At 46.7% G+C, this 11,229-nt stretch overlaps 1 long non-coding RNA gene across 3 annotated transcripts; it reads right to left on the reverse strand.

Moving 5' to 3' along the window:
- Positions 1 to 1,120: 1,120 nt before the first annotated feature.
- LOC132649199 (uncharacterized) lies at positions 1,121 to 9,597 on the reverse strand. 3 transcript variants are annotated; one of them, XR_009587646.1, is made up of 4 exons: positions 9,405 to 9,597; positions 8,905 to 9,040; positions 2,166 to 2,294; positions 1,121 to 2,066 (listed from the first exon to the last, which is right to left on the reverse strand). It is a non-coding gene; the product is annotated as an uncharacterized LOC132649199 (long non-coding RNA). The 3 variants fall into 3 exon arrangements; XR_009587645.1 differs by lacking the exon at positions 9,405 to 9,597 and adding an exon at positions 4,221 to 4,421 and having other exon boundaries at positions 8,905 to 9,397; XR_009587644.1 differs by lacking the exon at positions 9,405 to 9,597 and having other exon boundaries at positions 8,905 to 9,377.
- Positions 9,598 to 11,229: the final 1,632 nt, after the last annotated feature.

Genomic DNA, 11,229 nt, shown 5'->3' on the forward strand with positions numbered 1-11,229 from the left:
GGGCTTTCTCATAGCAGTCTTTAACTAATAAAATGCCCTTTAGATTTGCCTACAGGCAGTTTTAATGAGAATGATCCCCATAGGCTCATATGCTTAAAGGCTTCCTTCCCAGTTAGTAGAACTGTTTAGGAAGGATTAGAAAGTATGGTGGTGTTAGAGTGGGTGTGGCCTCGTTGGAGGAAACGTGGGCTTTGAGGTTTCAAAAGCCCATTCCAGGTCCAGTATCTCTTTCTCTGCCCGTTGCCTGGGGATCAGGATGTAAAGCTCTCACATATCACTCCAGTACCATGCCTGCCTGCTCCCACCATGATGAAAATGGACTAACCCCTCTGAACCTGTAAGCAAGCCCCCAACTAAATGCTTTCCTTTATAAGAGTTGTCTTGGTCATGGTGTCTCTTCACAGCAACAGAACAGTAACTAAAAGAGAATGTGAAGAGGCATTTTCTCAACGGAGGCTTTTCTTCCCTTATAACACCTGTTTGTGTTAAACTGTCAAACAACAACAACTAAGCAGGACAGACATGATCCCACGAGCAAGGTGTTGTTGTGGCAGTAGGGATAGAGGGCAGGCACTGACCCCTGTGCAAAACTGACTGGAAGGTAGAGTTTTATTGGCCAGTTCCTCTGAGCTGAGACAGATGCTCTGCTCCTCTTGACGACTGAAAAGATTTGTGTCTGATAACTAAACACTAGTGGAAGAACCTGAAAAGATTTGTGTCTGATAACTAAACACTAGTGGAAGAACCTGGAGTCCACTCAGCACCATTTCCAAAGGCTGTGTGATCTATCCCTCCTCTAGCTGGCCTGGGTATGCATTGTTTGGGCTCTCAGGTGAAGCAATTTCTTTCAGACATAGAATGGCAAATACCACATATTCTCTCTCTCTCTCTCTCTCTCTCTCTCTCTCTCTCTCTCTGTCTGTCTCGCTCTCTCTCTGGCATGTGGAAACTAAGGGATAAAAACTGGAAGAAGATAGTGATTACCAGGGGCTGAGACAGGTCTGTGTGGTATATGTGTGGAAGGCTGCTAGGCTCTTATCAGTGCAAGCTATAGTACACAGGAAGCTATTACTCCAACTCCTGTTTGTGTTTAACGTGTTAGTAAGAAACAAAATAAACACACGGTTTGTTTACATTTATTTATATGTGTGTGAGTACTTTGCCCTTGGCAGCCATAAGAGTGTACCAGATCCCCTGGAGCTGGAGCTACAGGTACTTTTAAGCCACCCAACATAAGCATGTAATTTCAATAAAAGATATAACACATATGGAAAGTCACATCACAAATTGAAAACACACCAGATTTAAAAAGTTGGAGCACTATTAAAACTCTGAACACCCTTGCTCTTCTGCCCCAGCGATTCACTTATCCCTCTAGGACAGCTGCCGTCCTGGATTAGGAGAACACAGATTAACTCTACCCTGGTTTGCCTGGCTTAAAGGGATCCAGACAGCTTGTACTCCTATGTCTGTCTTCTTTTGCTTAACACTGTGTTTGCCGAATTCATGCACTTTGTGCAAATAGTTGACAATTCATCTTCATCCCTGTAGAATATTCCACTCTGTGAACATGTTAGAATTCATTTATCGTCATCCCACCATTGGTTGGCATTTGTAGAATTACTTGTTTTATTTGACATCCTTGCTTTCTGCGTGTCACAGTGCACACACTCTTTGTATCCATTCTGAGTAGAATTGAAGAGTGGAGTCTCCAAATCAGAGGTTCTAAGCACACTCCAGTCTATAGATGTTGCCAGTTACTTCATAATAATTTCAGAATGGTTGTACCAACTCAACCTCTTGCCTGCAGTGCTTTGGAGTTTCTGTTGATTCACAGCCCTGTCAAACAGATACTATTTTCTGTTTTTATATTTTAGTAATGATGATGATATCAGATTATATATCAACTTGTATTTAGCCCAATGACTAATGAGGTTGAGTACAGCTTTCTGTTTTCTCGTAGTTATTCAGATAACCTTTTGAAGAAAAATTACAGAGTTTATTCACTTTTCTTTTGGGTAATGTCATGTTCATGTAGACTTGTAGTAGGTTTGAAAGAAATTTTCCTATGAAAATGAGAGACAGTATGATATAAATAATGTCTGGTTCTATGTTTAGACATCTGAAACTTAGGTTTTCTTAGAAACAGGTAATCAAGTACTCACGATCTCACCAGTGATAAAACCCTGAGCAGGACACATCACATCAGCTCCAGCTCTTCCAAATATGAGGTTTCTCCTTGAGAGACAGCAGCACAAGTTCTCTTCCTGAGGAGGGTCATTTCACATGGGGTGCTGAAAGGAGAATAATAAAATGGCGCATGGGCAGTGGGGAAGGTTGAGCGTAGTGCACCGTAAGGGCTTGTCATATCACCAGGCTATCCATGTGATCAACAAAAGCTGGTGGGGTGGGGTTTCATTTGAACGAGGCTGGTCAAGATTTAACAGGTAGGTGTTGAGAGACTTATGATTAATGTGGGCAAGTGTTTTCAGAATCAATGCCAGCTCTGCTTTAAAAAAATGCTTTTGTTTAATTAGAGGACAATCTGAAGAGCTAAAACTTGCAACCAGAGTGCCTATGAAAACCACCTGGGAGACATACCTCAAGAGTCTGTAACCCCAGCTGCAGAGGACATGGATTTGCCCCACGATCAAACCTCAGGCAGTGGTACAGCCATTGTTTTTCACCAACTGCGCTTTAAACCCAGAATGAAAGCAGATCTTTGTGGTCTGTGGCTGTTACTACAAAATGTCATTTCCCTCTTGTGGGTCATTTTATACACTGAAATACAGCAATATAGACATGTTTATTTGTTTATTATCTTATATGTATATGTATGTATCTATGTATGTATGTGAGGTGGGCACACATATGCCACAGTATGCATTTGGAGGTCAGTGGACACTTGCAGGAGTTGGATTCCTCCTCCCACCATATAAGTCCCAGGGATGGAACTCAAGTTGCCAGGCTTGGTGGCCAGTGTCTCTGCTCTCTGAGCCACCTCACAAACCCAGCAAATTCATTCTTAACGAAACTTAAATGAAGCCAAAACATTCTTGACTCTCATCTATTGAGTACATCTATGCGGAATAGCAGCTGTGTGCCAGATAAATGACATATAAATGACAAAATATAAACAACACATGGTTTAACCTTCAAGAAGATCACAGAATGATGGGAGAAGTAAAGGAGGACAGTGTTAACTTGGAGTTAATATGGAGGTTTTTTGATAGATTTACAGCACATTAACAGAGACTAGAGTCCTCGTAGGTGGCCAAGGAGGGAGGCAGGAATAGAAGCTTTGGGAAAGGCATCTTGAGACCGTTAATGACTTCAAGCTTTCTTCTACTTATCCTCTGAAAGAGGGATGGATGTATTTGGGGGGAAATTAGGAATTATAAGACCCTACTGCATGCTGAGTAGAAAAAAAAAAAGATTTCCAATTTCCTGTCTGTTGGAACAGCCACACTGTTCCACACTGTTATACAAAAGGCCTCATGATTTACATTAATGAACTTTTTTGTTTTTGCTTCTCATTTTGAGCATGAGCTCAATAAAAGTTAATTAACATGTAAAATTCACAAATGACCTTGTGTGGGTTAATTAAGGCTAATGAAAACAAGCTCATCTTCATGATTCCTCACCTATGGAAACCTAAGAAAACAGCTCTCAAAGCAACGGGGGTCATAGCTTTCAACATCTACACTGAAAAACGGTACAGAAGCTTGGGAAAGCAGGGGTCTACACATGCCAGGATTTGTTATGCTAGAATTAAGGGGAAATGACCTCTGCCATGGAGGGCTAGTATGAGCAAAGGCATGAAAAGGAGGAGCAGAGGTGCAACCAAGCATCGCCATAGATATCTGTGAGCTCCTTGGTGGCGCAGGGACTTAGGGACCATGATGGTGAACACTGGTGGTCAATTTGACAGAATCTAGAATCCCTTTGGAGACAAACCTCTGTGTGTGTCCATGAGGAAGTTTCTAGATTGGGTGTGTTGAGGTGCAAAGATGAACCCTAACTATAGATGGCACCATTCCATGGGCTGAGGTCCTGGATAAAAAGAGAGAGAAAGAGAGAGAGAGAGAGAGAGCTGACCAGCCTTTATTGCTTCCTGTGAATGCAGTGTGACCCGCTGACTCAGGCTCCTCCTGCTATGATTTTCCACGATTATGATTGACTGTGCCCTTGAACTGTGAGCCAAAATAAACCCTTCTTACCTTACAATGTTGTTGTCAGGTATTGGATCTAATATAGAAATGTCTGCGCGCTTCTTGAGAGCGTCTGACAAAGTATCAGTCTAATCAGCTGGGATGAATTTGGCTGCAAGTAGTAGAATCTCTATTTGCTGTGAGAAGACGTAGATGCCTCTTGGAGGGTTCTCCTCAGGCTTCTTCTAGAAGCTTCTTTGCCTGTGTGAACTGAAGATGGGAAGTGCTTGGGAGTATACATGCCTCTGACACAGCTCTTGTGTGAGTTTGTTTTCATTATTACAACAAAATGCCTGAGGTGAGTTCATTTGATAAATGAAAGAGGTTTTTGTAGATCACAGTTTTTTTTTTTTTTTTTTTTTTTTTTTTTTTTTTTTTTTTTTTTTTTTTTTTAGATTAGAGAGCATAGTATCTGTAGTATGAGGACATCTTGGCAGATGGTCTCAGGAGCATTTGTGTGTGTGTGTGGTATGTGTAAGTGTATGTGTGGTGTGTATGTGTATAAATGTGTGTGTGTGTGAGAATGTAAGAGAGAGAGAGAGAGACAGATTGATTTTGCAGGGGTTTGGGATCTTGTCCTCCCTGAGAGCGCAGTGCCAACTGCCCTGCTGTAGTTTAAATCTGAAATGTGCTCCAATGCTCATGTTTTACCTACTTGGTCCCCAGCTTGTGGTGCTATTTTTGGAAGCTGTGAACACTTCAGGAAGTTGGACCTGGCTGGTGGAAGTAGGTCACCGAGAGAAGGCCTATGGAAGTTATGTCAACCTCAGTCCCAACCTGAACGTTCTGCTTTTCGGTCTCCCACCACACACGCCTGCTGACATACACGCCACTATGTTACATTGATGGACTGTAACTCCTCTAAAACTGTGTCCAAAATAATTCCCTTCTCCCTTAAGTTGCTCCTGTGGTGTCACGAGAACTAATAATACTAGACTCAGCCTTTCAAAGTTTTCACCTCACAGCTTTGCCACACTGAGAAACCACGCCTTCAATTGCACGAGCCTTTGGGAGACATTCTCAAGCCATAGCCAAATAAATAGAAACAGTTAATTGATAGGTAGGTCTAGGTCTCCAGACCTCCTCCTGGGACAAGCCAGTCATCCGGAAAGCATGAGCTCTTGGCTCAGGCACTTTGCTTAGCTTTCTTCTCTGCCTAATTCTACTCTCTACTGTCCGTTGGGGGGGGGCACTGCTTAATAAACCACTTCTGCCCAAAAAGCCACTTCTCATAAGCCCTCACCTCAGGGCCAGATTCTGGGGAACTAATCTCAAAGCAGAATCGGAAGTTTTGAAGTTTCCAGTCCCTGTTGGACCACACTGGGGGGCGGCATCTTTAGTCTCGTCCTTATTTGCCTGACACCTTAGTTGTTCCAAGCAAAAACCAAAGGATCGTAAAGGGAGAAACTACTGGGGCATGGGGCCCCTGAGTGGCACAGGGACAGAAAGATGGCTTCTAGCAGCTCATCATTCTTCATCCCATGCATCAAAGGATTCTGAGAGGCTGGGTTCAGCCACAGCCAGACAGGGGTCTCCCGAAAACTGAAGTTATATCTGCACAGAGGGTTATTTCTGTCAACTCTGCCAGACTTGCTCCCCTCGATGGGGTGTCCACGTTGTGAACTTGTAGAGTTTGCATTGTGGAAGAAGAGTTTCCAAAGACTGTTGCTGAGATGACACAGCCTACCCCGAGTGAGTTGCTGCCGGCTGGATGCCGACCCTGTAGAAAGCCATTCCTTTTTCTTTTATCCCAATCTAGGTCTCTTTGATTTTGCATAAGCCTGGCCTGGGATCTTCTAATTTCCTCCAGATTGGAAAGAAATTCCATAACGACCCTAAGGCAGCCATATTCAAGACACAGTGGGGTATATACTAGGCTGATCCTTAAGCTTCTTACAGGACAGCTGTGCCCTTAGTCATAGTACCTCCCAGATCTTCCATCAACGTGGACCTGCTGTCTCTAGTGAGAAGTACTGCTGGTGCAGAGAAGGCATGGGATGCTGTAGCAAAAGGACCTTTGAGATCACAGCCTTTCCTAGAGAACACACACTCAAGGACTGGTTGCTGTGTGTGCAGAAAGATCTAGCATCTCAGCCTAACCCACAACAATCCCAAGAGCCGTCAGGGCTGCCAAGGTCCACCACAGTGGGGTTGAACAAGGTGGCTTTGGTTCCGTCTCTTTCTCTGCATGTTCCTTCCCACGTGTGTGGAAGTGAGTCCTTAAGGTAATACAGGAGGCCCTCCATTTTGGAGTCTATTTCCAAGACATCTCAGTTGTAATAGTCGTGCTCTCCTTTCTCCATTGCCAGGACTCCTGAAGGTAGCAGAGAGATAACACAGCCATAGCCAATGTGCACTCAGCTTCTTCTTGCTTTCTAGCTCCCTGGGGGAAATGCTTGTCCAATGACAGGGAAAGGACAAGACCTCTAAGGTGCAGCCTTGAGGATGAGGTGATAGCCAGGGCTGCATCTGGTTGTGCTTGCTCCCTTCTAAGCCCTCTGCCTCCATCCTACCAAGGAGCCACAGCCATCTTTTTCTTGGGCCACCATGGCTCCTTGCCTCTTGGAAGCTCATTTCTCTACACTGGCTGGAATGACTTTTGAATAATTAAGTTTTCTACTTCTAGAATCTGTGTTTTTTTTTTTTCATAATTAGTTTTTTTTTTCTTCATTCATGACAATTTGCTTACTTGGTATGTGGATGCCCGCCCATATTTCCCCCAAGATATTAAATAAGTATATTTAAGCCTTTCTGCTCTGGTTAGAATATTAGCTGCCTACTCGGTCATAGCTTCATTCTTTGGTTGAGTCTGCCGACATCTGTTCCCAAACAGGTCAGCCTCTGCTTGTATACAAATATCTGCACTTGGTCTTTGCTATGAAATCATGGTTGTGCTTTAGCAAGCCTGTGGGAAGGGAGCAAAAGCCTTCGTTCAGTTCCATGGGGAGGGATGGTGGCCATGCCACCATGCAGGCAGTTCACTGTTCCATTTACTGTCGGGGGGGGTGGTGGTGGTTGGCAAATACTGGGGATTGAATCCAGGGCCTCATACACAGTAAGCAAGCATGCCACCACTGACTCATCTGCCTGTAGTGGCTTGCTCATTTCTCCTAGGTGCTTTCTTGCAGCTTCCCAGGGATCCAATTTAGCCATGCACCCAGCTTTCAATATTGAAGGGGGGGTCATCTAGAAGCAGGAATATCCCTACCCAACCAGAAAACTCCTCCCTGACCATGCAAACCAAAGGCCGTCTTCAAAGACATCTTCTTCATTACCTTGATCATGGAAGTTCATTAAATCTTTACCAGCTTACAATAGCTCTCCCCAACTGAACCAAAGTTTCTAAAACAGAGGCTGGGTTTGTGTGGGCTACCAACCTGCACCCAGTTCCTAACATTGCACTAGATACTCCTAGTTCAAGAAATAATTATTGAATCATGCTTTGGTTTTGTTTTTATATCAGATTTCTTTTTTAAAGAAAGGATTCTTAGCTAAACACAGAAAACAACTGCAAGACAGGGCATGCTATCAAATGAGAGCAAAGGAACTGTGCTTCCACTTGTGGGGTAAAGGAACAGCAGAACTCCCTTGGCCCAACCCCCTTTTCTCTGTTTCTGGGAAAATCACTTCTCTATCTCTGGCCGCCTGGCCTCGCTCCGGAGTCTGACTTCACCTTCCTGAAAGCAGGAGTTGTTTTTTTTTTTTTTTCTCCCAAATTCTGCTGCCTGCTGCCAGCAGAGAGAGGTGGAGCCTGCAGAGGCAGCTGTGGGACCATCCTGTGCCATTCAGGGTACATTCACATTAGTCACTGGGTCCCAGGGTCTCAGCAAGCAGGATACGGAAAGAAGAAGGGAGAGATGGCTTCGTGCTGCACCATTTTCCAGTCATCCCTGAGTGTCAGCGCCCCCACCCCACCCTTGAGCACGACTGTGCCATCGGCAGCCATCTGCCTAGCCTCTCCAGGGTTGTACCAGCTGCAATGGCTATGAGGACCTGTCCCCCAAAGAGGATGCTACTGTGCTTGGAGAGCAGGGGATTTCAACAATCATAGCTCTTTCCCTACTGTTTTATAAGTAGGGAAACTAGGCCACAGCTGAGGTGACTGGCCCAAGGTCACCCCAGCAAAAACTGGGGAGCTGGGACCAGAATGAAGGGCTTCTAATACCCAACGGTACTTGGACTGCAGCAAGACTCACTCCTCCCCCTTTCATCTTGTCTTTGCTTCATCTCCTCCTCCAGACTCTGCACCATTTCAGCCCTGTGCCCCAGCTTCAAGGACACCCCTGCCCAATTCTGTGCAAGCTGCTGCTTCCTGCTTGGGCCTGAAGGTCTTGCTGGCCTCTGATCATGTAGTACTTGCCTAGATAAAGCTCGTTGAGTGGTCACAGGCAGAATGTCGAAGGAGCAGCATCTGAGGGGAAAGAACTGGCTAAAGCCAGGGGGTGTGCTGGCCAAGGCTGAGGACACTCACTTTCTCCCCAAGAGAATAAGTTTGCCTTTCGGAGCCCAGAGATCTGCCTTGGGATGAAAGTCCTTCCCAGGCGCCTCGCTGGGCACGGGCTCCTTGAACAAGTCCACACTGAGTTAGTCTGTTAGTACTTCCTGCCCCTTCCTCCCTGACAGACTGTCATTCCCCTTTGAGGAGGTGTCACCATACCTGGCATCATTTGACTCTTGTACCCAGCACACTTACTTATTTCTCTGTCTCTCCGTCGTCCCAGGGGTCACTTTGGCCATACCTGGGTCCAGGATCTGTCATCTCCGGTTCTGAAAGGAGTCTTGGTCCTGAAAGCTAGGCTGGCTGGGATCTGACCACCTGAGACAGAAACCTGGCGCAAACGGGAGGATGGAAAAGGCACTGCTAACTGTTCAACCACTACCCCCTTCCCAGCCCCCATTTAGGGTTTGGGGAGGGGGTAACGGGAGGCAGCTGGGTCATGTCACAAAGCTCCACTGCGCCACGGTGCTGCCTGGAAAGCCCAGTCTGAAGGCCTGTGGGGCTTGTCTGACTAGCTCAAGACTGTGGAGCTCTGGCCCCCGCCCCTCCCCCTCCACAAGAGCATTTTCTAGAGTGTGATCCATGGGACGCTGGGGTGATACACTCCAGCAGTAAACGATTCAGAGATCAGCCAAGTCTGGCACGCACAGCTCCCTGAAAATCTATGTGTCCCTCTTGCCAGCTTATCTCAGTACCCTTGGCTCGGAAAGACCCCTCAGGAAGAAATCTGAACAGCAACCACTCTGTCTTCTGATCTTAAAGCCTGGCAGGTAACTGGGCCTTGCGGGGCCAAGAAGGCGCTGCAGGGGCGTGGTCTCCTTGTCTCCCCGAGATCAGGGCTCAGGGACCCCCCGCTTTGGCTTTGGATTTTGTTTCCTCTTATTTGGATTTCTGGAGAGAAAACAAAACAAAACAAAACAAAACAACAAAAACCCCAAACAACTAACTAGTTGGAGCCCTGAGCGAAGCCGGCCAATGAAAGGCAGAGCTGGAGCATTACAGCATCAGCGAGGCCGCCCATTGGCCGGCCTGCCCTGAGGAGATGCGGCTCCCCGCCCCTCCCCCGGTGCGGAGTCCGCGCCGGCAGCCCAGTGTGCGCGCCCCAGATGCCCTGCGCGTGCCCTTGGCCTCCAGCCGGGAGCTCTGGGACTTTGCTCGCGGCCCAGCCGCAGGATGGCAGCGGAGTCCGCGCTCACCGGTGTCGGCTGCCGGGACTTGTGACGCTGTGAAGAGCCGGCCTGCGGAGCCCCGGACTTCCGAGGCACTTGGTCCCTGCACCCATCGCTGGGGACCTGTGCGGCGACGCGGTGCGTTTCCCGCCGCTTTTTTTTTTTTTTTTTTTTTTTTTTTTTTTGAGCGTTACATCAACCACCATCTCTGGAGTTGTGCTGGGCATATTGTTTCTGGAATGAAGGCTGCATTCCCAGTTCCCTCGTAACTAGAAATAAGTAAGCTGTGGCCAAGGGCATTCTGGCTGATGTCTGCTGTAATCCCAGCATTCCAGAGGCTGAGGCAGGAGGATTGATGTGAATTCAAGACCAGCTGAGGCAACAAAATGAGCCCTTCACGCCTTAACCCCCCAACACACACACACACAACAAACCACAACAAAAATAAAGCTGGGGAAAATGTGTGTGTGTTTGCCACAGAGAAGTGGCTTATGTAATGGTGGGGCTGGCACTTTCTGAAATCTGTGTCCTCAGGGAAGAGTTAATGGTGCCGCTCAGGAGTTTGCAGGCAGGATTTCACCTCTATTTTAAATCCCAACTGATTGGACAAGGGTCTCCCACACTATGGAGAAAGAAACACTACAGAGCTATCTAAATTGGACTGGGGGTAAAAATCATGGCTGAATCTTGTTTCTCTCTGACTCTCAGAATGTGATTATTTCAAATCAGGGCCTTCAAAGTGTTAGGACACACCCGGCTCTGATCTGACCACTGTGCTTTCAAGGAGACCTAGAGACACACAGGGGTAAGGGTGGGTGGGCGCGGGGTGGTTGAGCAGTCCCTGGAGGCAGCAAGCTGAGGGGAGAGGCTGCTGAGCAATCCACCTGCCCTGCTTTGGCCTCTGACTTCTGGTGCTCTGCAACAGGAGGAAAATGTTTCTGTTGCCCAAGCCACACTAGCTGTGGCACTTTGTATGGTCGCCGTAGAAAATAACACTGACACAAGCTCAGTCATTGCCATTGCGACGTGTTTGTGTCTAGACTGTATGACAGGAGCCGTTTATCCATCTTTGGGAACTGCATAGGCTTTCATGTTATGCCAAAGGGCTTGGGTTTGAGATCTGTCTATGCTGGGAAGACTGTGTGTGTGTGTGTGTGTGTGTGTGTGTGTGTGTGTGTGTGTTAGCAAGCGTCCCTGAAAGGAAACTGTACAACGTTTTTAAAGAATGGGAACAGGAGCAGGGTGGGCTGTTGTACTGACCAATCCTATTTTGACATAAGGGGTTGAGCAAGGAAGTAATCGTGGCTGACTAGGCCTGGTCGCCTGTTTCAGGATCCTTGAATCAGTTTTC

Source organism: Meriones unguiculatus, chromosome 19 (genome assembly GCF_030254825.1).
Source record: "Meriones unguiculatus strain TT.TT164.6M chromosome 19, Bangor_MerUng_6.1, whole genome shotgun sequence".
In the NCBI taxonomy this organism is placed as follows: Eukaryota; Metazoa; Chordata; class Mammalia; order Rodentia; family Muridae; genus Meriones; species Meriones unguiculatus.